The sequence below is a fragment of the Pseudopipra pipra genome, chromosome W (assembly GCF_036250125.1).
Source record: "Pseudopipra pipra isolate bDixPip1 chromosome W, bDixPip1.hap1, whole genome shotgun sequence".
NCBI lineage: Eukaryota > Metazoa > Chordata > Aves > Passeriformes > Pipridae > Pseudopipra > Pseudopipra pipra.
The window spans coordinates 26,900,086-26,925,957 of NC_087580.1; the positions used below are offsets into that span (position 1 = coordinate 26,900,086).

The window sequence follows — 25,872 nt, forward strand, 5'->3', positions numbered from 1 at the left end:
TGTTCCCTTTTTTCAGCCCTGCGCTGCAATGGCCGGTCCCACCTCCTGAAAAATTGAATCCACCTGAAGATTCCTACCAGACAAAAGGTGCCACCACAGAAAGTTCTTGCTGCCCAAGAAGTGCTCAGGCTGCCCCACCAACTGCACCTCAAAGCCAAAGCTTCCAGAGTTTTTTTCCTGATTGAAGGAGCTGCTGTTCCCTTTTTTCTGCCCTGTGCTGCAATGGCCGGTCCCCACCTCCTGAAAAACTGAATCTAAATGAAGATCCTTGCCAGAGAAAATGTGCCACCACAGAAAGGTTTTCCTGCCCAAGAAGTGCCCAGGTTGGCGCAAAAACTGCACCTCCAAGCCAAAGCTTCCAGACATTTTTTCCTGGTGGAAAGAGCTGTTGTTCCTTTTTTTCTGCCCTGCGCTGCAATGGCCTGTCCCACCTCCTGAAAACTTCAATCCAACTGAAGATTCCTGCCAGACAAAAGGTGCCACCACAGAAAGTCTTGCTGCCCAAGAAGTGCCCAGGCTGCCCCACCAAATGAACCTCAAAGTCAAACCTTCCAGACTTTTTTTTCCTGATGGAAAGAGCTGCTAATTCCCTTTATTTTGGCCCACACTCCTGAATAGGTCAAAGTAACACCCAAAATAGACTCCAGATAAAGATTCCTGCCAGACAAAAGGTGCCACCACAGAAAGTTCTTGCTGCCCAAGAAGTGCCCAGGGTGCCCAACAACTGCACCTCAAATCCAAAGCTTCCAGCCTTTTTTTTCCAGGTGGGAAAGAGCTGCTGTTACCTTTTGGATGCCCTGCGCTGCAATGGCCGGTCCCACCTTCTGGAAGATTGAATCCAAATAAAGATTCCTACCAGACAAAAGTTGCCACCACAGAAAACTCTTCCTGCCCAAGAGGTGCCCAGGCTGCCCCAACAACTGCACCTCAAAGCCAAAGGATCCAGACTTTTTTTCCTGGTGGAAAGAGCTGCTGTTCCCTTTTTTCAGCCCTGTGCTGCAATGGCCGGTCACACCTCCTGGAAAAATTTACTCCAAATGAAGATTCCTGCCAGACAAAAGGTGCCACCAAAGAAAACACTTCCTGCCCAAGAAGTGCCCAGGCTGCCCCAACATCTACACCTGAAGCCAAAGCTTCCAGACTTTTTTTCCTGGTGGAAAGAGCTGCTGTTCACTTTTTTCAGCCCTGCTCTGCAATGGACGGTCCCACCTCCTGGGAAATTGAATCCACCTGAAGATTCCTGCCAGACAAAAGGTGCCACCACAGGAAGCTCTTCCTGCCCAAGAAGTTCCCAGCCTGCACGAACTACAACTTAAGCCAAAGCTTCCATCTATTTTTTCCTGGTGGAAGGAGATGCTGTTCCCTTTTCTGTGCCCTGCGCTGCAATGACCGGTCCCACCTCCTGAAAAATTGAATCCAACTGAAGATTCCTGCCAGACAAACGTTGCCACCACAGGAAGCTCTTGCTGCCCAAGAAGTGCCCAGGCTACCCCAACATCTGCACCTGAAGCCAAAGCTTCCAGACTTTTTTTCCTGGTGGAAAGAGCTGCTGTTCCCTTTTTTCTGCCCTGCGCTGTAATGGCCGGTCCCAACTCCTGAAAACTTCAGTCCAAATGAAGATTCCTTCCAAACAAAAGGTGCCACCACAGAAAGCTCTTCCTCCCAAGAAGTGCCCAGGCTGCCCCAACAACTGAACCTCAAAGTCAAACCTTCCAGACTATTTTTCCTGAGGGAAAGGGCTGCTAATTTTTTTTTTTTAAGCCCACTCATGAATAGGTCAAAGTAACATCAAAAATAGACTCCAGATAAAGATTCCTGACAGACAAATGTCTTACCACAGAAAGCTCTTTGCTGCCCAAGAAGTGCCCAGGCTGCCCCAACAACTGCACTTCAAAGCCAAAGCTTCCAGCCTTTTTTTCCTGGTGGAAAGAGCTGCTAATTCCCTTTTTTCAGCCCTGTGCTGCAATGGCCTGTCCCACTTTCTGGAAAATTGAATCCAAATAAAGATTCCTGCCAGACAAAAGGTGCCACCACAGAAAATTCTTGCTGCCCAAGAAGTGCTCAGGCTGCCCCACCAACTACACCTGAAGCCAAAGCTTCCTGACATTTTTTCCTTAGGAAAAGAGCTGCTGTTCCCTTTTTTCTGCCCTGCGCTGCAATGGCCGGTCCCACCTCCTCAAAAATTGAATCCAACTGAAGATTCCTGCCAGACAAAAGGTGCCACCACAGAAAGGTCTTCCTGCCCAAGAAGTGCCCAGGCTGCGCAAAAACTGCACCTCCAAGCCATAGCTTCCAGACATTTTTTCCTGGTGGAAAGAGCTGCTGTTCCTTTTTTTCTGCCCTGCGCTGCAATGGCCGGTCCCACCTCCTGAAAACTTCAATCCAAATGAAGATTCCTGCCAGACAAAAGGTGCCACCACAGAAAGTCTTGCTGCCCAAGAAGTGCCCAGGCTGCCCCACCAAATGAACCTCAAAGTCAAACCTTCCAGACTTTTTTTTCCTGATGGAAAGAGCTGCTAATTCCCTTTTTTTTGGCCCACTCCTGAATCGGTCAAAGTAACACCCAAAATAGACTCCAGATAAAGATTCCTGCCAGACAAAAGGTGCCAGCACAGGAAGCTCTTGCTGCCCAAGAAGTGCCCAGGCTGCCCCAAGAACTGCACCTCAAAGCCAAAGCTTCCAGAGTTTTTTCCTGGTGGAAAGAGCTGCTGTTCCTTTTTTTCTGCCCTGCGCTGCAATGGCCGGTCCCACCTCCTGAAAACTTCAATCCAAATGAAGATTCCTGCTAGACAAAAGGTGCCACCACAGAAAGTTCTTGCTGCCCAAGAAGTGCCCAGGGTGCCCAACAACTGCACTTCAAATCCAAAGCTTCCAGCCTTTTTTTCCTGGTGGAAAGAGCTGCTGTTACCTTTTGGATGCCCTGCGCTGTAATGGCCGGTCCCAACTCCTGAAAACTTCAGTCCAAATGAAGATTCCTTCCAAACAAAAGTTGCCACCACAGAAAACTCTTCCTGCCCAAGAGGTGCCCAGGCTGCCCCAACAACTGAACCTCAAAGTCAAACCTTCCAGACTATTTTTCCTGAGGGAAAGGGCTGCTAATTTTTTTTTTTTTATCCCACTCCTGAATAGGTCAAAGTAACATCAAAAATAGACTCCAGATAAAGATTCCTGACAGACAAATGTCTTACCACAGAAAGCTCTTTGCTGCCCAAGAAGTGCCCAGGCTGCCCCAACAACTGCACTTCAAAGCCAAAGCTTCCAGACTTTTTTTCCTGGTGGAAAGAGCTGTTGTTCCCTTTTTTCAGCCCTGTGCTACAATGGCCTGTCCCACTTTCTGGAAAGTTGAATCCAAATAAAGATTCCTGCCAGACAAAAGGTGCCACCACAGAAAGCTCTTGCTGCCCAAGAAGTGCCCAGGCTACCCCAACATCTGCACCTGAAGCCAAAGCTTCCAGACTTTTTTTCCTTACGGAAAACTTCTGTTCCCTTTTTTCTGCCCTGCGCTGCAATGGCCGGTCCCACCTCCTGGAAAATAGAATGTAAATGAAGATTCCTGCCAGACAAAAGGTGCCACCACAGAAAGTTCTTGCTGCCCCAGAAGAGCTCAGGCTGCCCCAACAACTGCACCTGAAGCCAAAGCTTCCAGACTTTTTTTCCTGGTGGAAAGAGCTGCTGTTCCCTTTTTCTGAGCCCTGTGATTCTATCGCCGGTCCCACCTCCTCAAAAATTGAATCCAACTGAAGATTCCTGCCAGACAAAAGGTGCCACCGCAGAAAGTTCTTGCTGCCCAAGAAGTGCCCAGGCTGCCCCATCAACTGCACCTGAATCCAGAGGATCCAGCCTTTTTTTCGTGGTGGAAAGAGCTGCTGTTCCCTTTTTGCAGGCCTGCTCTGCAATGACCGATCTCACTGAAACAGGAGGCCAGGCCCAAAAGAGTTAAGTAAGAAATTTGGGCCTGCTAACAAGCTACCAACATCCAAGATGATCTGTGCTCGTTCTGTTCTACTTACTGGACCAAAGCTTCAGAGAATAGTACAAGAACATGTAATAGGACTAGAAGCAATAAATTAGAAATATAATTGGATCAGGTAGACATTTAAATAGGAGAAATAGGCCGGGAGCCAGGGCTTTTCCCAAGCTTCAGTGAGCAGGTCAAGAACAATGGAAGAGAAGAAGGGTCAGGCTGAAGAAGATGAGTTTAAGCCCCCAGACCAACCAAAATTGAGGGCCAAGACAAGCACCGCCCCAAACCCCGCCCGAGCTCCAGCTATACTCCACCTATTATTAATATGCATTGATAGATGTTGTAATCACTTGAATATGCATTTAATCACATCTGAAGATTGTATAAAAATGCTGATTTTGTGTGAAGCCTTTGAGCAAGTTTGTCCAGCGCGAGCTGCCTTGCTCCCAGCGTCGAATAAACAAATACCTTGCTGCTTAGAGATAAAAATTCTCTGAGGAGTTCCTCGGACCGATTTTTCGGATTCACTTGGCGACCTGCAGCAGCACACCTTCTCCACCCGGCTGCGGAATCCCCCGGAGGACGGGACCCCCCTGGGCGCCCTCGGGTAAGTCTTTCTACCCGAAGGGGCTCCCTTCTTCGGTGGCTTCTTGCGGGGGCTGGACAAGAACACTGCCTGTTGATAAAAGGTATTTGTATCTGGTTTCTGGTTTTGTTTATTCTGGTTCTGGATACCCGTGAGTCGAGGCGGGACGCCGTCTCGCAGGGGACACGGGAGAGGACGCTCTCCCTTGGGAATATCCCCTCTGGTCTGGTCTGGTCTGGTTTTGTTTGTATTTGGCCAAATATTGTTATTGTGTACCTGATATATCTTGCTTACCTTGAAACATCCAGGAGCACAGAGTTAAAGGTATTATCATGCTAAGAGTTGCCATATGAGAGGTAGTGCTGAAGAGTTAACTATAAGCACATCACTTTGGATAAGACCTAGAATTAAGATTTGTCAGTTTTGCAACTGTTAGTTATATGTATGAGCCTTGTGTAACAGATGTAAGGTTTGCCTCCCCGACAGACAAGGTTGGGTAGAACCAGTGTGCATATTGCAGAAAAGAGGGACACTGGAAGCAAGAATGCCCTGAATTAACAGGTGGAAATACAGGCACAGGAGAGGCTGTTGTTGCTTACAGAGTACTGAGTGAAGGGGGGGCCGGCAGGCCAGTGCTAGGGGACCTGCTGGTAAAAATTAAGCTAGGGGAAGAAAAAGAAGAATTAGATTTTCTAATTGATACTGGAGCTACATTTTCTGTTTTGAATTAATACCTAAAAGTGATAAATATGTTTAAATCGTGGGTGCCACTGGCCAATCAGAAAAACTTTCTTTTGAAACCCCTAAAGTTCAAAATTGGAAAACAAATGGGAGTGCATCAGTTTTTGTGTTTACCAAATTTATCCAAACTCGTATTGGGCAGAGACCTACTAGAAAATCTGGGAGCTGTAATAGAATTCAAACAAGGTAAAATTGAACTTAAGGTAAAGGAAGAACAATTAATAGCAGCTCTGAGTTTAGCAATGAGCTATGTGGAGCCAAGCCAGGGTAATTCAAATGTCAATCAAATTTTAGATCAGGTATACCCAGGAGTTTGGGCTACTGGAACACCAGGAAAGTCAAAAAGAGCAGCTCCCATTGAAATGGAATTACAGACAGGAGCAAACCCAGTAGTTAGGAAGCAATATGCACTGAAGCTGGAAGACAGAAGAGGAATTGAGCCAATAATAGACAACTTTTTGAAATTAAGGTTTTGTAGAGTGTGAATCAGATTGCAACACCCCAATTTTACCAGTCAAAAAGACAAATGGAACACATAGGTTGGCTCAGGATTTAAGAGCAGTAAATAAAATAGCTAAAACATACATGCAGCTGTTGCAAACCTATATACCTTATTAACAATATTAAAAGAAAGTGTAATTTGGTTCACAGTATTAGACTTAAGAGATGCCTTTTTCTGCCTTCCCTTAACACAGGAAAGTCAAAAGATATTTGCCTTCAAGTGGGAAAATCCCGCCACAGGAAGGAAAACTCATCTCATTTGGACAGTGTTACCTTAAGGGTTCGAAAATATTCCCACAATTTTGGGAATTAATTAGCTAAAGAATTGGAACAATGGCAGTCACCACCGGGAAAGGGTGTATTTTTATAATATGTGAATGATCTATTGATTGTTACTGAAAAACAAGGAGACTGTGTTCAATGGACAGTACCAAATATGCCTTTGGCATAGTTCACACTCATGGAGCAATTTGGAAAAAGAGGACTTTTAACTCTTCAAGGAAAAGTTATGGAATATACTGAAGAAACTCTATGATTGTTAGAAGCTGTACAACTCCCCTCTCAGGTGGCAATTATGCACTGCCAAGGACACCTGAAAGGTAACACTGTCCTGGAAATAAGAAACAGAAAAGCTGATGCAGAAGCTGAATTAGCTGCTGCAAGAAGTAAAGAACTATCAGTAGCAGCTTTAGTGCTAGAAGAACTAGACACAGATCAACAGGTAGAATGTCAAAAAACTTAAGTGGATACATGAAAATGAAGGTAAGGTGTTAGACAATAGATGAGGTTAACTAAAAACAGGTCAGTTAATACTATTAGAAAAATTAGTGTGGCAATTTGTAAAAGTAAAACATGATAAAACTATTGGGGCTTAGACTCACTCTATTAGCATTTAAGGACTAGAGTAGCAGGACCAAATTTATTTACCACAATAGAGCCAGTCACATCCCAATGTGAACTTTGTCTTTAATACTGGAACAAAAATACACCAAAGGGCAATAAGTAAAGGGCATTTTCCAGGTGAAATTTGGCAAAATAATTTCTCTGAGCTCCCAAGAAAACGGGGGGGGGGGTCCTGTTATCTCTTAGTTTTGACTGACACATTTTCTGGATGGCCTGAAGCTTTCCCATGTAGAAAAAAATGAATCAAAAGGAGTGGTTAAAGTCTTGTTGAATGAGATTATACCATGGTTTGGAATGCCTAAGAGCATCTCTTCAGATAGAGGTTCACACTTTTGTGCATGAATTGTACAAGCAATAAGTAAAGCACTAAAAATCAATTGGCAACTGCATATGCCCTACAGACTCCAAGCAAATGGGCAAGTAGAAAAGATGAATCTAAAATATGTCAAGAAACAAATTTTCATTGGTATCAAGCTTTACCTATTGCTTTAATCAGGCTAAGGGTCAAGCCAAGATCAAAAGGGAAACTGAGTCCATTTGAAATTCTATTGGGCAGACCCTACATGATGCAAACTGTGAATAGTGAAGCTGTAGATCAAATCAGTAATCAGTATGTGTGTGATCATGTTATGGCTGTAGGAAAACAATTGCAGAAAAATGCTACAGTGGTGTTAGAGCACCAACCCAAGCAGCCTGATTGTGAGTTACATCCCTTCAACCCTGGTGATCAGGTATATGTTAAGAATCTTTCAGGAGATCCACCACGAGAGAAGTGGGATGGACCCCAGCAGGTGCTGATGACCACCTTCACAGTGATCTGGGTGAAAGAGAAACCCACGTGGATCCACTGCTCTCGAGTCAAGAGGGTTCCAGAGGAAGCATGGACCTCGGGAGAGGAATCATCTGCTATCAAGCCTCCTCAATGCTGATCTTTGGACTGATAAGTACATTGGTGTTGAATCAAACTCTTGCCCAAAAATTATTATGGTCTCAGGCCTATAATGGGAATTCTAGTCTATGATTTGCTATAAATACAGATATTCTGAATTCATCTGAACTGAACCAATACAATGCATCTGTTATAGTCCTCCAAGGAACGAGGGTACTGAATAATTGGTAAAATCCTGGTACCCCATACAATGCAAGTGTTTTAATAGGCACAGATCAGATGGTCACCCAAAATTGACGTTTCTGTGAAATGTAATTAGTGGCTGATCAGTGTTGGCACACCTTCACTCTAGATAAATCAGTTTCTGTGATGTGTCAGTGGACATTCAGGGAAGGAAATATAACCAGGAGATTTCCAACCAGCAAATCTCCTACCACCCCATTGACTAAGACCACCACCAGTTCTACAACTCCTTCTTTAGCCTGTGAGAGTGTCCACAATTTAACTTATGCTGGACCTTACATGATTAGACACTCAAATGAGCAGAAGCTGTTGTTAGATCCCACATATTCACTGAAGAGGGTTCGAATAAACCTTCAAGTAAACATATCAAACATACAAAAAGATTGTCAGCCCTGTATTCAACAAAGCCTTAAAGGCTGGCATGCATAGATGATGGCCAGATCCCCTCGTACCTGAATTCAAAGAGATGTAACCGGGTGGTTTGGCACAGGATTAAGTGTATTAAACACCATAGATCAAGAAGTATTAGTGAATAAACTAAGTGCTGTCACATCTGATCTAGGAAAATTCAAAGTCCCTTTAAGATCATCTTTGCTCACTTTGGCAGAAACACAATCATTGGCAGTTAAATTGTTAACATTTGTAGCTAACCACACTGCAAAAGATTTCACCAAGATTATTGACAATGCTGGTGTCATCCATAAAAGGTTTGCACTTGCAATACAATGTCTCCAAACTCAACAGTGGGTACAATCTGTAGCTGCAAGAATATTAAGGGAAGGAACCTCAGGAATATTACCACAAGAAGTAAGAGAAATAATAGCTAGAAACAGTTCTACTACACAATTTGAGAAAAATTACCAGGCGTGGTGGCAGTTAGGGAACTTCACTTACAACCCTCAACATGAACAAATTGAAGCTTATGTACTCACTATCAGTGCAGCTAAAGAAAAGACCATCTTTCCTATCCTGACATTAGGAGCCATACACCAAAATGTAATTGTCAGACCCATAGACCATAATGTTTGGGCAAGTTATGATCACACCAAGAAAAAGTGACAATCAGTCAGTCCTGAGGCATGTATTCCTAAAGGACAATTAGAATATATCTGTGAAAATGCAGTCGTAAGAAATGAAGATTTATGCTTAGATGCTGAAGATAGTGTGTGTACCTTTGAAATGCTTCCCCATGCTAAAACCCAATCACAAGTCTATTATGTAGGAAATGGTTGTGCATGTGTTAGAATCTTTTGTGTTAATTTTACCATAGATACTTGTCATGAAGTAGTGAGTGGTACTAATTTTTTGTTTTACTAAAATAATAGGCTGTGACTTTGATTATATCATTCTAGTGACTACTAGACAACTGATTGAAGCTGATTATACAGTGTATCATGATGTGCCAAAATTGCAGACAGGAATGAACATTAATCTTTTAAAGCAATGCTTAAACATCCTGATCTAGAAAAACTGGTCCAGGAAGTAAACAGAACGACTAAACGAATGCTCTGGCAAGTAGAACATGACACTGAGAGCATAAAAACTGTTCTAACCAAAGTGGAAAAAGTGGGAGAACATCACTGGTTGGATATCTTTACTGGATACTCCCCCACGGCATCACAAGTGTTCCACTATTTGATACATTCAATATTGGTTTTAGGAGCTAGCATGATTATACTGCTGATCCTAATTGTTTGGCTATGGTACAAATCAAGCATCATGGTTAGAAGGATGCAGATAATGTGGGCTGTGATGCACACCTACCAAAATCCATTAGAACTTGACGAAGGAATTTGTAAATTCTAAACAGAAAGGGGGGAATGATATAGGAGGCTAGGCCCCAAAGAGTCAACTAAGAGATTTGGGTCTGCAAACAAGTTGATTTGGGCCTGCAAACAAGTTACCAATATTAAAACGATCTGTACCATTCTGTTCTACTTAGTGAACCAAAGCTTCAGAGAATAGTACAAGAACATGTAATAGGCCTAGAACCAATAAATTAGAAATATAACAGGATCAGGTAGACATTTGAATAGGAGAAATAGGCCTGGAGCCAGGGCCTTTTCCAAGCTTCAGTGAGCGGGTCAAGAACAATGGAAAGGAAGAAGGGTCAAGCTGAGGAAGAGGAGTTAGAGACCCCTGCCCTATGGAGGAAGATGGGAACTACCCTCCGAAATGGGGAGCCAAGAGAAGCACCACCCCAAGCCCCACCTGAGCTCCACCTATACTCCGCCTATTATTAATATGCATTGATAGATGTTGTAATTACTTGAATATGCATTTAATCATATCTGAAAATTGTATAAAAGTGTTGATTTTCTGAGGAGCCGGCGAGCAAGTTTGTCCAGCGCGAGCTGGCTTGCTCCCAGTGTTGAATAAACAAATACCTTGCTGCTTAAAGATAAAAAAAGTCTCTGAACAGTTTCTCGGACCGATTTTTTGGATTCAAAAGTCCCAGGCTTCCTTTGGTTCCATGAGGCCCTGCAGTGTCACAGTGGCTTTTGAGTCCCCGAGGTTCCTCAGTGTCACAATGGCCCCTGATTCTATAAGGTCCCAAAATGTCTCAGGGCTCCCTTGGTTCCATGAGGCCCTTCATGGCACAATGAACCTTTGATTCCATGAGGTTCCATAGTGTTCCAGGGTTCCTTTGGCTCCAGAAGGCCCTACAGTGTCACAATGGCCCCTTTACTCCAGGAGGTTCCACAGTGTCCTTGCTGGAACACACAGGGCTGTAATGTTGTCACCCGTGCAGAGCTGACCCAGCTCTGGGCTCCAGCACAGGAAGGACATGAACCTGTTGGAGCGAGTGCAGAGGGGAGCAGCAAGAGGATCAGAGGGATGGAGCAGCTCTGCTGTGAGGAAAGGCTGAGAGAATTGGGATTGTTCAGCCTGGAGAAGGCTCCAGGGTAACCTAATTGTGCCCTTCAGTATCTGAAGGAGCCAAAAAGAAAGATGGAGAGAGACTATTTACAAAGTCCTGGAGTGACAGGACAAGGGGGAATGGCTTCACACTGAGAAAGGGAAGGGTTAGATGGGATATTAGAAAGAAATTCTTGACTGTGAGGGTGGTGAGATCCTGGCACAGGTTGCTCAGAGGAGCTGTGGCTGCCCCATCCCTGGAAGTGTTCAAGGCCAGGCTGGATGGGTCTCAGAACAACGCGGTGTAGTGTCAGGGAGTTGGAACAAGTTGGTCTTTAAGGTCCCTTCCCACCCAAACCATTCCATGATTCTGTGACTGGTGGGGGATGTAGTGGTCGGACCCATCTTGGGCACAGAGACCTCAAAATGATGGAGTTTTCCTTTCTGAGTGAAGGAAGGAGGGGGCAGCAGAACTGACACCTTGGACTGCTGGTGGTCAGACTTTGTCCTGTTTGGGAGACTGACTGATCTGGGTGTGAGTGTGGATGTGCTGGAGGGCAGGAAGGCTCTGCAGAGGGATCTGGACAGGCTGGATCAATAAGGCCAAGTGTCAGGGCCTGCCCTTGGGTCCCAACAACCCCCTGGAACGCTCCAGGCTGGGGGCAGAGGGGCTGGAGAGCTGCTCAGCAGGAAGGGACTTGGGGGTGCTGCTTGACAGGGGCTGGACATGAGGCAGAGTGTGCCCAGGGGGGCAAGAAGGCCAAGGGCATCGTGGCCTTTGTGGAGAAGAGTGTGGCCAGCAGGAGCAGAGAACTGATTGCCCCTCTGTGCTGGGCACTGGGGAGGCCCCACCTGGAGTGCTGTGTCCAGTTCTGGGCCCTCAGTGCCAAAAGGCCCTTGAGGGGCTGGAGCGTGTCCAGAGAAGGGAACGGAGCTGGGGAAGGCTCTGGAAAACATGTCTGCTGAGGGACGGCTGAGGGAACTGGGCTTGTTGAGTGTGGAGAAGGGGAGGCTCAGGGGGGACCTCATTGCTCTCTGCAATTACCTGAAAGGAGGTTTTAGAGGGATGGGGGTTGGTCTCTTCTGCAAAGCCTTTAGTGACAGGAAGAGAGGAAATGACCTGAAGTTGCATCAGGCAAGGCTCAGAGAAGATATGAAAAAGGGAAGATACTCTGAAAAAAGAATGGCCTGAGCAGTGAAGTGCTTCTTTAAGTTCTCATGTGCTCTGTGTGTGATTGCACAACACAGGAATGTTCAGTAGTGAGAGATGTGAGATTTTACTTTGGACTCTTTAGCACCTGCCCTTTCCTGTCCCCCTGTTTGCCTATGGAATAGTGCATTGGCTCTGCCTATGGAATACTGCACTGCCTCTGCCTATGGAATACTGCATTGCCTCTGCCTGTGGAATGCTGCATTGCCCTTGCCTATGGAATACTGCGCTGCCTCTGCCTATGGAATACTGCACTGCCCTTGCCTATGGAATACTGCACTGCCTCTGCCTGTGGAATACTGCACTACCTCTGCCTATGGAATACTGCACTGCCTATGGAATACTGCACTGCCTCTGCCTATGGGCTTGGGCTTGTTCCCAGCAGCCAACACTGACCCTACGGACCTGTAGCTGCTGCTGTTGGTTCAATCCCTACAGGAGATGGTTCCTGCAGCCAGGGGATCTCAGCCACTGTTAGTTTAGGCAGCAACACCTCTGGGACTGGATGTTGAACCCCATCATAGGATCCCTGATCTAATCATGGAAACAAGTAGGAATCCTATCATACAGCTTATATTTGCATCTGAAAGAATTTGTTCATGCAAGTGGATCACTGAAGCCAACAGACCTCCGTAGAGGAATGAATATTCAGCAAACACAGCAAACTGATGTTAGGTCAGAATTAATTAGGAGAAAATATCAAGCCTGGATATACGAGATTTTCCCTGTGAGACAGATTTGTTTTTCCATTTTGCTTAGTATTGCATTGAGAGTCACATCATAAAACTTTTTTTGAAAGATTTCCTTTATGTCAAATTTCAGTCCTTTGGATACAACAGTTGTTATTCTCTCTCCTCCTCCTCTTTCTTTTTTTTCTCTCTCTTTTCTCTCTCTTCTTTCCCTCTTTTCTTTCTCTCTCTGTCTCTCTCCTCTCTCATCTTTCTTCTCTCTCTCTTCTTTTTCTCTTCTTTGCTTCTTTCCTTCTTTCCACCAGGATTATTTTCAAACGGGATTCTTTCTGTTCCATGTCTTCTGTTTCTTTTTCATTTTTCTTCTCTTACATTCTCTTATGTCACTTCATGTGAATTTAAAAATTAAAAGAAAATTAAAAGTAGTTTTTTCAAAAAAGCTCCTTGTGAAAAAAAATCACATTTAAATATATTCCAAATTCTCAAACATTCGCATGATGTCTATCTAACTTCAGAATAGTATAGTCTCTGGTTCTAATGAAGAGCAGGAAATGTTTTAAATAAAGTTCTTAAATGAAAAGTTGCAACCATTTCTTTTCTAGAGGCAGTTTAAGGAGACAGCAGGATAGAGCAGGGAGGAGGGAAGAGCTCTCCTACATCTCTCATCAGTGACCCAGCTAATTAAATAGTGTCAGTGGCAAGCTGTGTATTGTCCATTCCAGTTCCTTTTGTCCAGAAAGATGATTTCATGGGGATACAAGGGTAGGATTGCAAAAGTGCCTCTGTGGAAAATTAGGAGTTGTTCTAATGAAACCATAATTCTTCCCTAAGCTCTGCAGTATTGAACTGATTGTCATTTTCATTAGTGCTACTTTCTTCTTTTCTTCCCCTCTCCCAGGCTGTTCAGCACATCTCTCAGTGAGCTCACCCTGTGTCTGTTCTTGGTTTTGGGGGGGTGTTGTGGAGGGCAAGAGATGAGAGAAGTGAGTCTCCTTCCTGAACAGTTGTGTCTTCAGCCTCTGGCAGTGGGAGGCACAGAGGTGCCCTCTTTGCTGCTCCCTTTCCTAAACTGCAGCCAGCTGGGGCTCAGCCTGACCCCACACATCATAAAGGGCCACCTCAAGGTTGCTTTAAACTGAGGCTTAATGGAATTCCCTGCTCATCAAACTGTGGAGTTTTTCCAGCAGGCAGTGACACTCCAACTGTGTCCTTCTCTTCCAATTCCCTCCTTCCCTTTGCCTCCCCCCCCTGTGCTTGTGGGGCTGGGCAGATCTCCCCCAGCTCCAGCTGGGCCCTTTCCATGCTGCAGACATGTGGCACCTGCACTGATCAGCTTTGGGGTTGCTTTCTGTCTTCTGGAGCTGCACGAGACAGTTGGGACACAGAGATCCAAACAGCAGTTGGAGTTGCCTGGGAGAACATGGATGGTTTTGCCTGCTTAGGGAGAGCCAGGTGAGAAAGGGAGAACTGCACAACAGCTTGGAAGAGCTGATTGATCCTCTGTGAGCAGGGAATTCACCTCATTGTGGAGGTCTCACTCCAGGTCTTTCCAAAACCTCAGCCTTAGCATGAGATCCAGGCTGTCCTTAAGATCTCTGGGAAGAGCTCTGTGGTAGAGGAGATTTCCTGCTGCAAAACTGCAGCTTGCTTATACTTCTAAAAGAAAGAAAAATATATAAAAATGGGGAAAATGTGTAATGTGAAATGTAGATGTAGATTATTATTTAAAATTACTACCTACAATCACATTAACCTATTTTAGACCAATTTCAGTTTTACACAGAAAAGGACACAATTTAGATGAAGTATGCCAGTTTTATATAATCTCAAGGGTATTCATGCTTGGTTTTTTTTTTGTTTTGGTTTTTCTTTTCATTCTGTGTAAATCAACTGGATTTTCAGTACTGTAATTAAAGTCAACCTTATTTATGTGACAAGTTAGGTTCTTCTGTTGAAGGAATTCTACAATAAAATGATGCTGAAATTCCTGGTGAAAATCTACAGGAGACATTTGGAAAATCACACTTTGAAATTTCTCTTTAGAACCATTTTCCACATATATGTAAGTATTAGGAATTGGATCAGTTTTAATGTTACTTTACTCCTGTGGTTTGCACTGCTTTTCTAAAAAGTTCACTTTTTAATATTTTTTAATTTTTGACAACTCCTGCCCCTACAGTTTTCGGAATAAAATGGCATTTTCATTAACTGTCAGCAAAGGTAAATGTCTGTGAGTTGTTTGTTGGTTGGTTGGGGTTTTTTTTGTCATGTCATTCTGTATTTTCTGCACTTGAAGCATCTGGATTATGGAAGTGAGCCTGGTCATCATAAAGCACTTGAGTAAAGGGACAGGGTTTGAAGATTTGAGCCACTTTGCTCAGTTGAGGAAGCTTTGAAGTTCCTCTGCTTGCAATGAACTCTGTGTTCCTCCAGCAAAGTTCTGTCACCCTGTTACATTTTCATCACCTTTCCAGATTAGGGGGAAAAAAAAAAGCTTAAGTGAGGGAAAATGAAGGTTTTTTTAAGATCTTGTTGAGGCTGAAATGTAGAGGGAATCAAATCACTGCTTTGTTCCCATCTTTAGCTGGGGACAAAACCAGAGATGATCTTTCTTAAACATGACAGCCATAAAAGTGCTTTTACTTTTTTTGCTGGTTCTATGTACAGTTAAAAATTACTCTGTGGGATTTTTCTCTGTAGTTTTGAAGAGGTCTGAAATGGAACTTTAAAATTCTGAAATTATATATCTGAATTCTGGAAACTCTTTGCATAATTAAAATATTTTTCCTTCATATAGCTTGTTTCTAACCAAACAGTAGCTTGGCTACCATGTCAAAGGGGATATCCTTGTGCTGTAAGGTGTGGAAAATGTAAATCCCTGCAAAATTCTGAGACAGTGAGACAGAAAGGCCACTGAGAGTGAAGAGAGAAAAGGAGAGAGAAAGGGAAGATACAGCAGTTTATTCTTTTCTATAGTAATGATACTTGCCAAACATACCTTAATGTCTGAGATTTCTGATGTTGCTTTTTGGCTTTTTTACTGTCAGCAGATGAGTGAATATGACCTTTATGCAAAATAAGCCAAGATCACAATTTTTTTCAAACTAAAAATAACCTCTGAATTTTCAACTTGTGTTAAAGAAACCTTTTTCCAGAGTTCTCTTCTGTCTTGCCATATAATTGAAGTGAGGGAATGAAAAAGTGCCCAAATATGTCAGTCATGCCAAAGCCAAGGAAATCAAGATTTGGCCTTCTACCTGCATTTTAGAGAAAAACTGTCACAACCATCTCCCAAATAACTTTGATAGAAGGAAAAAGAAAACTGGACTTGAGTTCAGCTCGTGTTCCTCTCAGGAGATGTCTTTCCTGACACCGTCCCTGCTCTTCTGCACTCACAGGGAGCACTGGGACTTTGTTTTTCAGGGTGATTTGCTCCCTTCTAGCCCAGTCTGCAGCCACTTGGGATTCCTGTTTAATCAGGAGTTCTGCTCAGCTTTACTGAACAAGTGAGGAGCAGAACTGGCACACAAACTCTCCGTAGTCTGTAGTGTATTAATCAGTAAAATTCTCCCAGTTTTAAGCAGAGAGTTGTGCTACTTATCATAGCAAATAAAGTAGGGAAGAATTAGTGAGAATGGGGCAATGCTTGTAATTCTTCTGCAAATCTCTAAAATATTTCTTTGTGTGACCTCCCTTTCATCACTCCATGTTTGTGTTACAGTTATTTGCCTTTTCTGTGACTGTTTCAGAAGGAGGGCTTTTCTGTTCTTGTCTTCACAGCTCATAACTTTTATTTCTAACTGTCTTCTCACATTTTTAAGAAACCAGATTTTTATGATGTGGTAAGTGTTAGTGAGCACAATATGAGTGAAGTCTTGCCAGAGATTGCATTACTACTTCCTCACATTAACATCCTACATTTATAGCACTATGTTGGCTTTTAAATTTATTCCTAAAGTTGTCTAGACTTCAGAGAAAAAAGAGAAAGAAGGAACAGGAAAAAATAAGAAAAAAAAAAAAAGAAAAAAAAAGAAAGAACAAGGAAAAAAGAAGGAAAAAAAGGAGAAAAACAAAAGAAAAAAGAGGAATAAAAAAAGGAGGAATAAAAAAAAAAGAAAGAAAGGAAAGAAAGAAAAAGGAGATAATAAAAGAAGGCAGAAAAACTAAACCCCAGAAGTCCTATCCTTTCTCGCCGCAAGGACTGCAACTCCCACAATGCACCGCGCGGGGCGGAAGCCCAAAGAGGGCGGGCAGGGGCCGTGGCCGCGCGCTGATTGGCTGCGGGGCGGGTTTCTAAGGACGATGCGCGCGCAGAGCGAGCGCCATTTTGTCCGCGTGGAAACGAGTGGGGGAGAGGCGGCGTCCGCTGCGCTGAGCTGTGAGTGCTGGGGGGGGGCGGCGAGAGCGGGGTCTGGGGATCCCCTCGGGGGCTGCGGGGAGCGCGGCTGTGGGTGGAAAGGCTGGAGGGCTCGGGAGGGTTTAGCGCGGGGGTTCGGGGGTTCCCGGGGTCTTTGTGAGGGGTCCCTGAGGGGACTCAGGGGGAAGTTTGAAGGTCCCTGAAGGGGTTTGAAAGTCTCCGAAGGGGTTTTGGTTTCTGAGGAGATTTGGGGTGTCCCAGGTGGGCTTTAGGGGTCTCTGAGGAGGTTTGAGCGTCCTGGGGGTCTTTGCGGCGACCTTTTAGGCAGTTTTGGGGGTTCTAGGGGGTTTAAGGGGTCACAGACGGTTTTAAAGGTTCCTTGAGGAGTATTGGAGGGGCCTTGAATGGGCTTGGGGGTGTCCCAGGTGGGTTTTGCGCGTCAGTGAGAGGGTTTAGGGGGTGCTGGGGAGGGATGAGATCTCTGATGGCATTTGAGGGGACCTCGAGGAGGTTTCGATGGGTCGATGGGGGCTTTTCAGAGGTTTTGAGGGGATTTTGGGGGGTCCCCTAAAGCCCAGCAGTGGGCTCAAGGGGTCCCCCAGCCCCAAAAAGAAGGGGTCCTAGGGATGCCCCCCAAAATCCCGGGGGGGGGGAAATATACTAGATCTAGGTAAGGGGATCCATAAACCCCAGTATATCCCAGTAACCCCCTCAGTGACCAGCCAGTGTGTCCCAGTGACCTCCCACTGCCCCCCAGTATGGCCCAGTGATCCTCCAGTGAGTACCCAGTAACCCCCAGGATGGCCCAGTAACCTCCCAGTGTCCCCCCGTGTGTCTTGGTAATCTCCCAGTTCCCCCCCAGTTCCCCCCCAGCTCCCCCCCAGTCCCTCCCAGCGCTCTCCCAGCGCTCTTAAGTAACCCCCCAGTCCCTCCCAATGCCACCTGGTTCCCCCCAGTGTGTCCCAGTATCCCCCAGTAATCACCCAGTGGGCTTTGGGAGTCTCCGAGGAGGTTTGGGGGTCCTGGAGAGACTTTGTGGGGACCTTTTAGCAGTTTTGGGGTCTCTAGGGGGTTTAAGGAATCCCAGACGGTTTTAAGGGTCCCTGAGGGGGACTGGGGGTCCCTAAATGGGCTTGAGGTGTCCCAGGTGGGTTTTGTGGGTCACTGAGAGGGTATAGGGGGTCCTGGAAAGGGATGAGGTCTCTGAGGGGATTTGGGAGGACCCTGAGGAGGTTTCAGGTCGAGGGGTGGATTTCTGAGGGGATTTCAGGGGTTTTGAGGGGATTTTGGGGGGGTCCCCTAAAGCCCAGCAGTGGGGTGCAGACAGTCCCCCAGCCCCCAGGGGAGGGGTCCTAGGGATGCTCCCCAAATCCGGGGGAGGAGATGTACCACATCCGGGTAAGGGGATCCAAGTGCCTTCAGTATATCCCAGTGACCTCCCAGTGACTCTCAGTATGGCCCAGTAACCCTCTCAGTGACCACCTAGTGTGTCCCAGTGACCTCCCACTGCCCCCCAAGTATGGCCCAGTGATCCTGCAGTGAGCACCCAGTAACCCCCAGTATGGCCCAGTAACCTCCCAGTGTTCCCCCGTGTGTCCTGGTAATCCCCCAGTAACTCCCCAGTTCTCCTCTCCAGTGTGCCCCAGTTCACCTCTAATCCCTCCCAGTGCCATCCCAGTGTCCCTCAGTAACCCCCAGTCCCTCCCAGTGCCCCCTGGTTCCCCCCAGTGTGTCCCAGTATCCCTCAGTAATGACCCACTGCCCCCCAAAGCCCCCTGACTGTCCCCAGATGCCCTTGGCCTTTCTGTGAGCATTGCAGGGAGGGGGGATGATTTTGGTGTCAGAGGGAACAAGGGGGGCTCCTGGGGTGAGATGGAAGGTTGGGGACATCAGGGTTGGGGTTTGGGGATAGTGGGGTGGGGTATGGGGGCAGTGGAATTGGGGGAATTATGGCCATGGAGAGGCCCTTGGAGAGGGACATTGGAGGGGACATTGGAGACACCAGGGGGGTCTCAGGGTGTTAAGGGGAGAATTAGAAACACCAAGAAAGTCTTGGGAACCCCAACGGGGTGTCAGGACTCACCTGCTCATGGTGCTGCCCCTCCTCTTTCCCCCTAGAAATCATTAACCCCTCCCAAATGTCTCCCAACCCCCATTTTCCTTTTAATCCCCTCCCCCTACAGATCCCTTTGACCTCCCAAGCCCCCTTTTAACCCCCCAAAATGCACCCAAAACACCCCAAAACCCCCCAACCTCCCCCCCAAATGTCCCCCAGCCTCCCCTCAAATCCCTTCCAACCTCCCACCCAAAGAGGTATCACCCGGCACCCTGGGACAGGAACACAGTGGGTTGTACTGGGGGCACTGGGCTGTACTGGGAGGGCACTGGGGGGGGCTCAGGTGTCCCAGGACAACGTAGCCAAGCTCCAGGAGAGATCTGGGGAGCAGTGAGGAGGGACTGGTCTGTCCTGGTCTGTCCTGGTCTGTCCTGGTCTGTCCTGGTCTGTACCCCCAATCCCCAAAGCCCCTCCCCAGCTCCGCCGGGACCCTCCTGGACCCCAAAGCCCCCCAGGCCCCCCCAGGCCCCTGACTTGGTCCTGCTGCCCCTTGAGCATCTGCAGCTGCTGCAGAACCAGGCATTTCATCAGCAAATGTGCTGGTGACACCAAGCTGGGGGTGTGTTGATGTGCTGGAAGGCAGGAGGGCTCTGCAGAGGGACCTGTGTGAGGAAGAGTGTGTCAGCAGGAGCAGGGAAGTGATTGTTGAGCTGGACTGAGCGCTGGTGAGGCCACCCCTGGAGTGCTGTGTCCAGCTCTGGGCCCCTGAGTTGAGGAAGGCCCTGGAGGGGCTGGAGCAGGTGCAGAGAAGAGCAGCGAGGCTGGGGAAGGGAGTGGAGCACAAGTGGTGTGAGGAGAGGCTGAGGGAGCTGGGGGTGTTGAGGCTGGAGAAGAGGAGGCTCAGGGGAGACCTCCTGACTGTCTGCAAGTCCCTGCCAGGAGGTTGGAGCCAGGTGGGGGTGGGGCTGTTCTGCCAGGAAGCAGCAGTAGGACAAGAGGGCTGGGTCTTGTGCTGTGCCAGGGGAGGTTTAGGTTGGATATTAGGAAGGAATTTCTTCCCCAGAGAGTAATCAGGCCTTGGAATGGGCTGGGCAGGGAGGGGGTGGAGTCAGCGTCCCTGGAGGTGTTGAAGGTGAGAGTGGATGTGGCCTCAGTGCCATGGTCTGGGAAGCACGGCGGGGTTGGATCCAGGGTTGGACTTGATGATCTCGGAGGTCTTTTCCAACCCGGCTGATTCTGTGATTCTCTGATTCCCATTCCTGTGGCAGCACATGCTTGAGGCTCTATCCCCAGGGTGATAGAGATGTCTGTCCATATACATCTTCAAGGTTAGTCTGTAAATGTGTGGTGTTAGAAAAGCAGGCTAAATTCTGCGATGGTTGTAGAAGGAGAAAGAAGCCCAGGGGCCAGTGCAAGCAGGCAGCCCTCAGCTTGCATCTGATGTCCCCTCCCTGCAGGTTCCTGTCCTTGAGCCCAGGCCCTGAGGTGAGGCTGAGAAGTGGCGCGGAGGTGAGCCCAGAGCTGTCCCTGAGGTGAGGCTGAGTATAAGTGCAAGGCAGAGGTGCTGCTGAGGAAGGAGAGCCCTGTGGTGGGAAAGACCTTAAGCTGTGAATGCCCATCTCTGAGAAGGTGCTGTGTCCATCCCCTGTGTGCCAGGTGAGCTGGGGCTTTGCTGCAGAGCTGCGGGCGCTGATTTGAGCGTCTCCAAGTGCTGAGATGGTGGGCACCCAGGAACACAAACTGTGCCTGGCCACGGAGCCTGCAAGGAGGAGCAGAGAGAGCCGTGGCAGTGTGGGGGTCCAGGTTGTCCCTGTGCCTTCCCCTGCAGGCCCTGTCTGTCCCTGCTGGGCCCCTGTCCATCCCCATCAGGTCCCTGCCCGTCCCCCCTGGGCTGAGCTCCCCCCAGGAAGTGCCGTGGAGCTGAAGCTGCTGCCATCCCCCCCCTGCAGCCGCTGCCCCAGCCAAGGGAGCAGCAAAGGCAGGGCCAGGAGCAGAGGCAGCATCAGGGGAGCCCTGGGGGGGCCGGGAAGCTCTTGTGTGGGTCAGGAAAGAGGCGCTGGGCACGAGGCCGGGGCTGTGCTGAGCAGGCCCAGCCCTCACATCCCCCCAGCCAACGCCGGCTGCCTGGGGGGCTTGGGAGGGACCCCCAGCCCGTGTGCCCCACACTGAGCTGGCAGAGAGAGAGCCAAGGGACAGGGCCACGGGCAGGGCCACGGGTGAGGGACAGGCAGGGCCATTGCAGGGCCACAGTGAGGGCACAGCCTGTGGCAGCAGAGCTGCCCAGGGCCGGGGGCAGCCGGGGGTGTTGGTACCAGGCACTGCTGGAGCCGATCAGAGCACGAGGCCTCTTGCAGACCCCTGGAGCAGCCTCCCACTTGCCAACCCCGCCCTGGTGGGGTGACACTGTCCCCTCCCTGCAGGACACTCCCCCAGAAATCTTTGTGGGGGCCTTTTGTGTCTGTTGCTGGTTGCTGATTGATTCTGGGGACCTGAGGGAGCCTCTGCAATCCCATCCATGGGGCACAATCTCCTCTGCAGAGCTTGACTCCCTGCAGACTTTGCAGGGAAGTCTGTGCTGCCAACCCAAGTATGTCCCGACCCCCCACACTCTCCCCAGGATATTTGGGACGAGTTCCCCCTTCCTGGGTACCCACAGGATGGGGGGGAAGGTGCTTGTTTTCCTGCTGTTTGTGTTCCTGCTCCGCCCCTGTCCCTACCGTTCCTGTCGGGTGAGCGGAGCGGCCACGATGGGAAAGGGGCGAGAGAAGCGACTCAGGAGCCTGAAACGGGGGAGCAGAGAAGGGGAAGCCTGGACAGTGGGGACCTCTGGGATCCCTGGGACAACAAAGTGGAGAACCTGGAGAGGGGGAATGTCTGGGAACACGGCACCCGTAAGGCGAGAGTCACAGGAGAAAGAACCCTTGGGACCCCAAACACTCCCAGCATCCCTAAGTGGGACCCCCAGCATCTCAGACAGGGGAGACCCTCTGAACCCCAGAGGGGAGAGACCAGAGAGGGGGAACTTCTGGGAGAATTTTTTGGGCTAATCTTCGTATTTTGGAGTATTTTTAGCTGAATTTCAACTTTTTGCAGTTTGAGGGACTAAGGGTCTTCTTCCAATTTCTGAAAATTTTTTGCCTGTATGTCAGTGATTGGGGTTTTTCTGAGCTGAATCTTGGTGTTTTGGAGGTTTTTATGGACACAGGATGTTGGGTGAGTTCTAGAGATGGACTTGGGCAGGAGGAACCCCCAAGCCAACGCGCTCAGCCCTTGTTTTCCCCCCATCAGGATTTGTCCTTCCCAAAGCTTGGTCGGATGGAGGAGGAGGCTGCGAGGAAGAGGAAGATGCCTTGGGCCCCCCAGGCAGGTGAGGAGGCAGTCAGTGTCCCTTTGGGGGGGTGTTGTGCTGGCTCTGTCAGCCGAGCATGGCCCCGGCTGCAGGACAACCCCGCTGGCGCCGCCGTCCTGCTGGGGCCAGAGTTGGGGGGATGTCCTTGGCCTTCCCTGTGGGCCGGAGGCAAATCCCCTCCCTGTCCTTCTTGCTTCCTGCCCCAGGCCCCGAGCTGAGGACGGAGAGCCCGGAGGACAAATCCCCCCGTGAGACCCTGGTGGGAGAGGCCGTTTTGAAGGGCTCCCCGGCGCAGGAAGGCAGCGGGGAGGAAAAGGGCCGGAGATCCCCCTGCAGGAGGGGCTCCAAAGCCATCCCAGGGTGCTCTGAGGAGGAAAGAGCCAGCCTGTGCCGGGAAGGCGGCCGGAGCTTGAGGCGGAGCTCTGAGCTGGTGGTCCCTGAGCATCCTCCCATCAGGGATAAGCCCTTCAGGTGCTTGGAATGTGGGAAGAGCTTCAGAGACAGCTTCAACCTGATCCGACACCAGCACATCCACACTGGGGAACGGCCCTACATGTGTAGGGAATGTGGGAAGAGCTTCGGGAACAGCTCTGGCCTGCACGTGCACCGTCGCATCCACACTGGGGAACGGCCCTACAAGTGTGTTGAGTGTGGGGAAAGCTTCAGGACCAGCTCCAGCCTCCGCTCTCACCATCTTATCCACAGTGGGGAACGGCCCTACAAGTGCTTGGAATGTGGGAAGGGGTTTAAGACTAGCTCAGATCTCCTGAAGCACAAGCCGACACACACAGGGGAGTGGGCCTTCTACTGCACCGACTGTGGGCAGGGCTTCAACCGGAACTCCACCCTTGTCACCCACCAGCGCATCCACACTGGGGAACGACCCTACAAGTGTGGGGAGTGTGGGAAGAGGTTTACACGCAGCTCACATCTCATCCAGCACCAGCAGACTCACACGGATGAGAGGCCCTTCCGCTGCACCGACTGCGGGAGGAGCTTCAACCAGAACTGCAACCTCATCACCCACCGGCGCATCCACACTGGAGAGAGGCCCTACAAGTGTGGAGAGTGTGGGAAGAGCTTCACTAATAAGTCTGGCTTGACCCAACACCAACGGACCCACCGGTAAAGGAAGCTCCAACTACGGGAAGAACTTTGGCCGCTGCTTCCACCCCGAATGAAACCCCTGATGGTGAGGCAACCCCTGGAGTCCAGTGACTGTCAGTCCATCCCTTTCAACCAGAAAGGGCCAGTCCCCTTTCTCAGGGACAGGTTCTGCCAACAGAACCCTTCCTGGGGGGTGTGTGTGGAGATTCCTGCCTTGGCTGGGGACCCCCCAGGGTCACTGCTGGAGGTTGAGAGCAGAGATCTCCCCACGAGTGTTGGTCTGGAGGAGTTCCATCCATCTCTCATTAAGAATTATTGCTTTTGTGCCAGCTTGAGTAGAATTGCTTCAACAGTTGCTTTGGTGTAGAGCACTGTCCTATCTTATTCTGTACTCCTGTTAGTTTAAGAGTTTCTGTTGTGCAGTTAATAACTCTGATGAAGATCTTTTGTCTGATCATTTGTAACTCTAAATAAATTCCTTTTTATCAATAGATCCGATTTGCCATCATTAAAACCTGGGGGACAAAAGTGATTCTGTCACATTTCTGTAGTTCCTCTAAACTAAAACTGTTGTCATGATCCAAGGCTGAGATTGGATCCAGCAGCCCCCAGCACCCCACAGGAAGCTGGGAGCTCAGGGGGGCCACCACCCATTGCCAACTCCCCTGTGCCCAAAGACCCCCATGGGACCGTCAGACCCTCCAGACAACCCTCCCTTTCCCACCCTTCTCCCTGTTCCTTCCATATTCCCATTGTCCCCTCAATCCCCCATTTCCCCCCTGAACACTTCTGGGGTCCCAACCCCCACTTTTTGCCCCCTCTCCTGTGGGTGCTGAAGGAGAAAATGAGGCTGCACACACAGAGTTCCATTGCAGGACTTGTCCTCCCATCTTTCCGGCGTCCCCCTTTCATTGGGGTTCCTTTGGAAACAGCGCCTGGGCTTTGTCTTTTAGTCCACTGGAATTCCCAGCATGGCCCCAAAGCAGTGCCCTGATCCCACACATTCCCCTCCCCTCATGTGCTGGCTGTGTTCAGCCACCAGACAAAAACACAGGCTGCCATGCAGAGCGTTCCAAGTGGTTTCCACTTTGGCAAACAGCACTCTCTGATGGAAAACACCAGTCAAGGCCAAAACACTCCTTTTGGATCCTGATTAACTGAATGCAGCTGCTGCTGCCTTAACTTGTTCCCACAGAAATTCTCAGGGTTCTTTTGGTTCCAGGAGGCCCCACATGTCACAATGGCCCCTGGATTCCATGAGCTTCCCCAGTCTCCAAAGGTTCCTTTAGTTCCATGAGGCCCTGCAGTCCCCAAATGCCCTTTGGATTCTTGGAGATTTCCCATTGTCCCAGGGTCCCTTGTGCTTCAGAAGGAGCTGCAGTGGGACAGTGGCCCCTTGGTTCTGTGAGCTCTGCAGTGTTCCAGGAATCCTTGGGTTCCAGGAGAGCCTGCAGATTCACAAGGAGCACTTGAATGCAGGAGGTTCTGCAGGGTCCCAATGGCCCCTGGATTCTGGGAGGTTCAGAAATATCTCAGGGCTGAGAAAACTGGGATTGTTCAGGCTGGAGAAGAGAAGGCTTTGGGCTGATCTAATTGTGGCCTTGCAGTGCCTGAAAGGAGCCAACCAGAAAGATGGAGAGAGACTTTGGACAAGGGCCTGGAGTGACAGGACAAGGGGCAGTGGCTTCACACGGATAGAGGGAAGGGTTGGAGGAGATAGTAGGAAGGAATTCTTGACTCTGAGGGTGCTGAGATGCTCTTGAAGGCCTCTCCCAAGCCAAAGCATTCCATGATTGTGGGACTGGTGGGTGAGGTGGTGGTTGGAGCCGTCTGGGGCACAGGGACCCAAAATGAGGGAGTTTTCCATTGTGGGGAAGGAAGGAGGGGGCAGCAGAACTGACCCCTTGGACACCTGGCAGGCAGGCTTTGGCTGGAAGCTGGTGATGGGGAGCTGAGTGAAGCCCCCACAATGCAGGAGGAAATGGTCAGTGACCTGCTCTGCCAGTGAGACCCCCCCAAGTGCCTGGGCCCACATGGGATGCAGCCAAGAGTCCTGAGGGAGCTGGAGAAAGAGCTGGCCAAGCCACTCTCACTCATTCCCCAGCAGTGCTGCACAACTGCACAAGTCCCAGCTGACTGGCAACAAGCACATGGGATGCCCATCCCCAGGAAGGGCCAAAAGGAGGATCTGGGGAACTCCTGGCCTGTGCCATTGACCTCAGGACCAGGGAAGTCCATGCAGCAGATCCTCCTCAGGGCCATCCCATGGCAGGGGCAGGACAACCAGGGGATCAGGCCCAGCCAGCGTGGGGTTGGGAAAGGCAGGTCCTGCCTGACCAACCTCATCTCCTTCTCTGACAAAGGACCCGCTCAGCAGCTGAGGGAAAGGCTGGGGATGTGTCTCTGTGGAATTCCAGA

General features: G+C 49.0%; 1 pseudogene; it reads left to right on the forward strand.

Moving 5' to 3' along the window:
* LOC135405598 (zinc finger protein 850-like) overlaps nucleotides 1–23,648 on the forward strand; it is a 598,288-nt pseudogene extending 574,640 nt beyond the window's left edge.
* The last annotated feature ends 2,224 nt before the right edge of the window (nucleotides 23,649–25,872 follow it).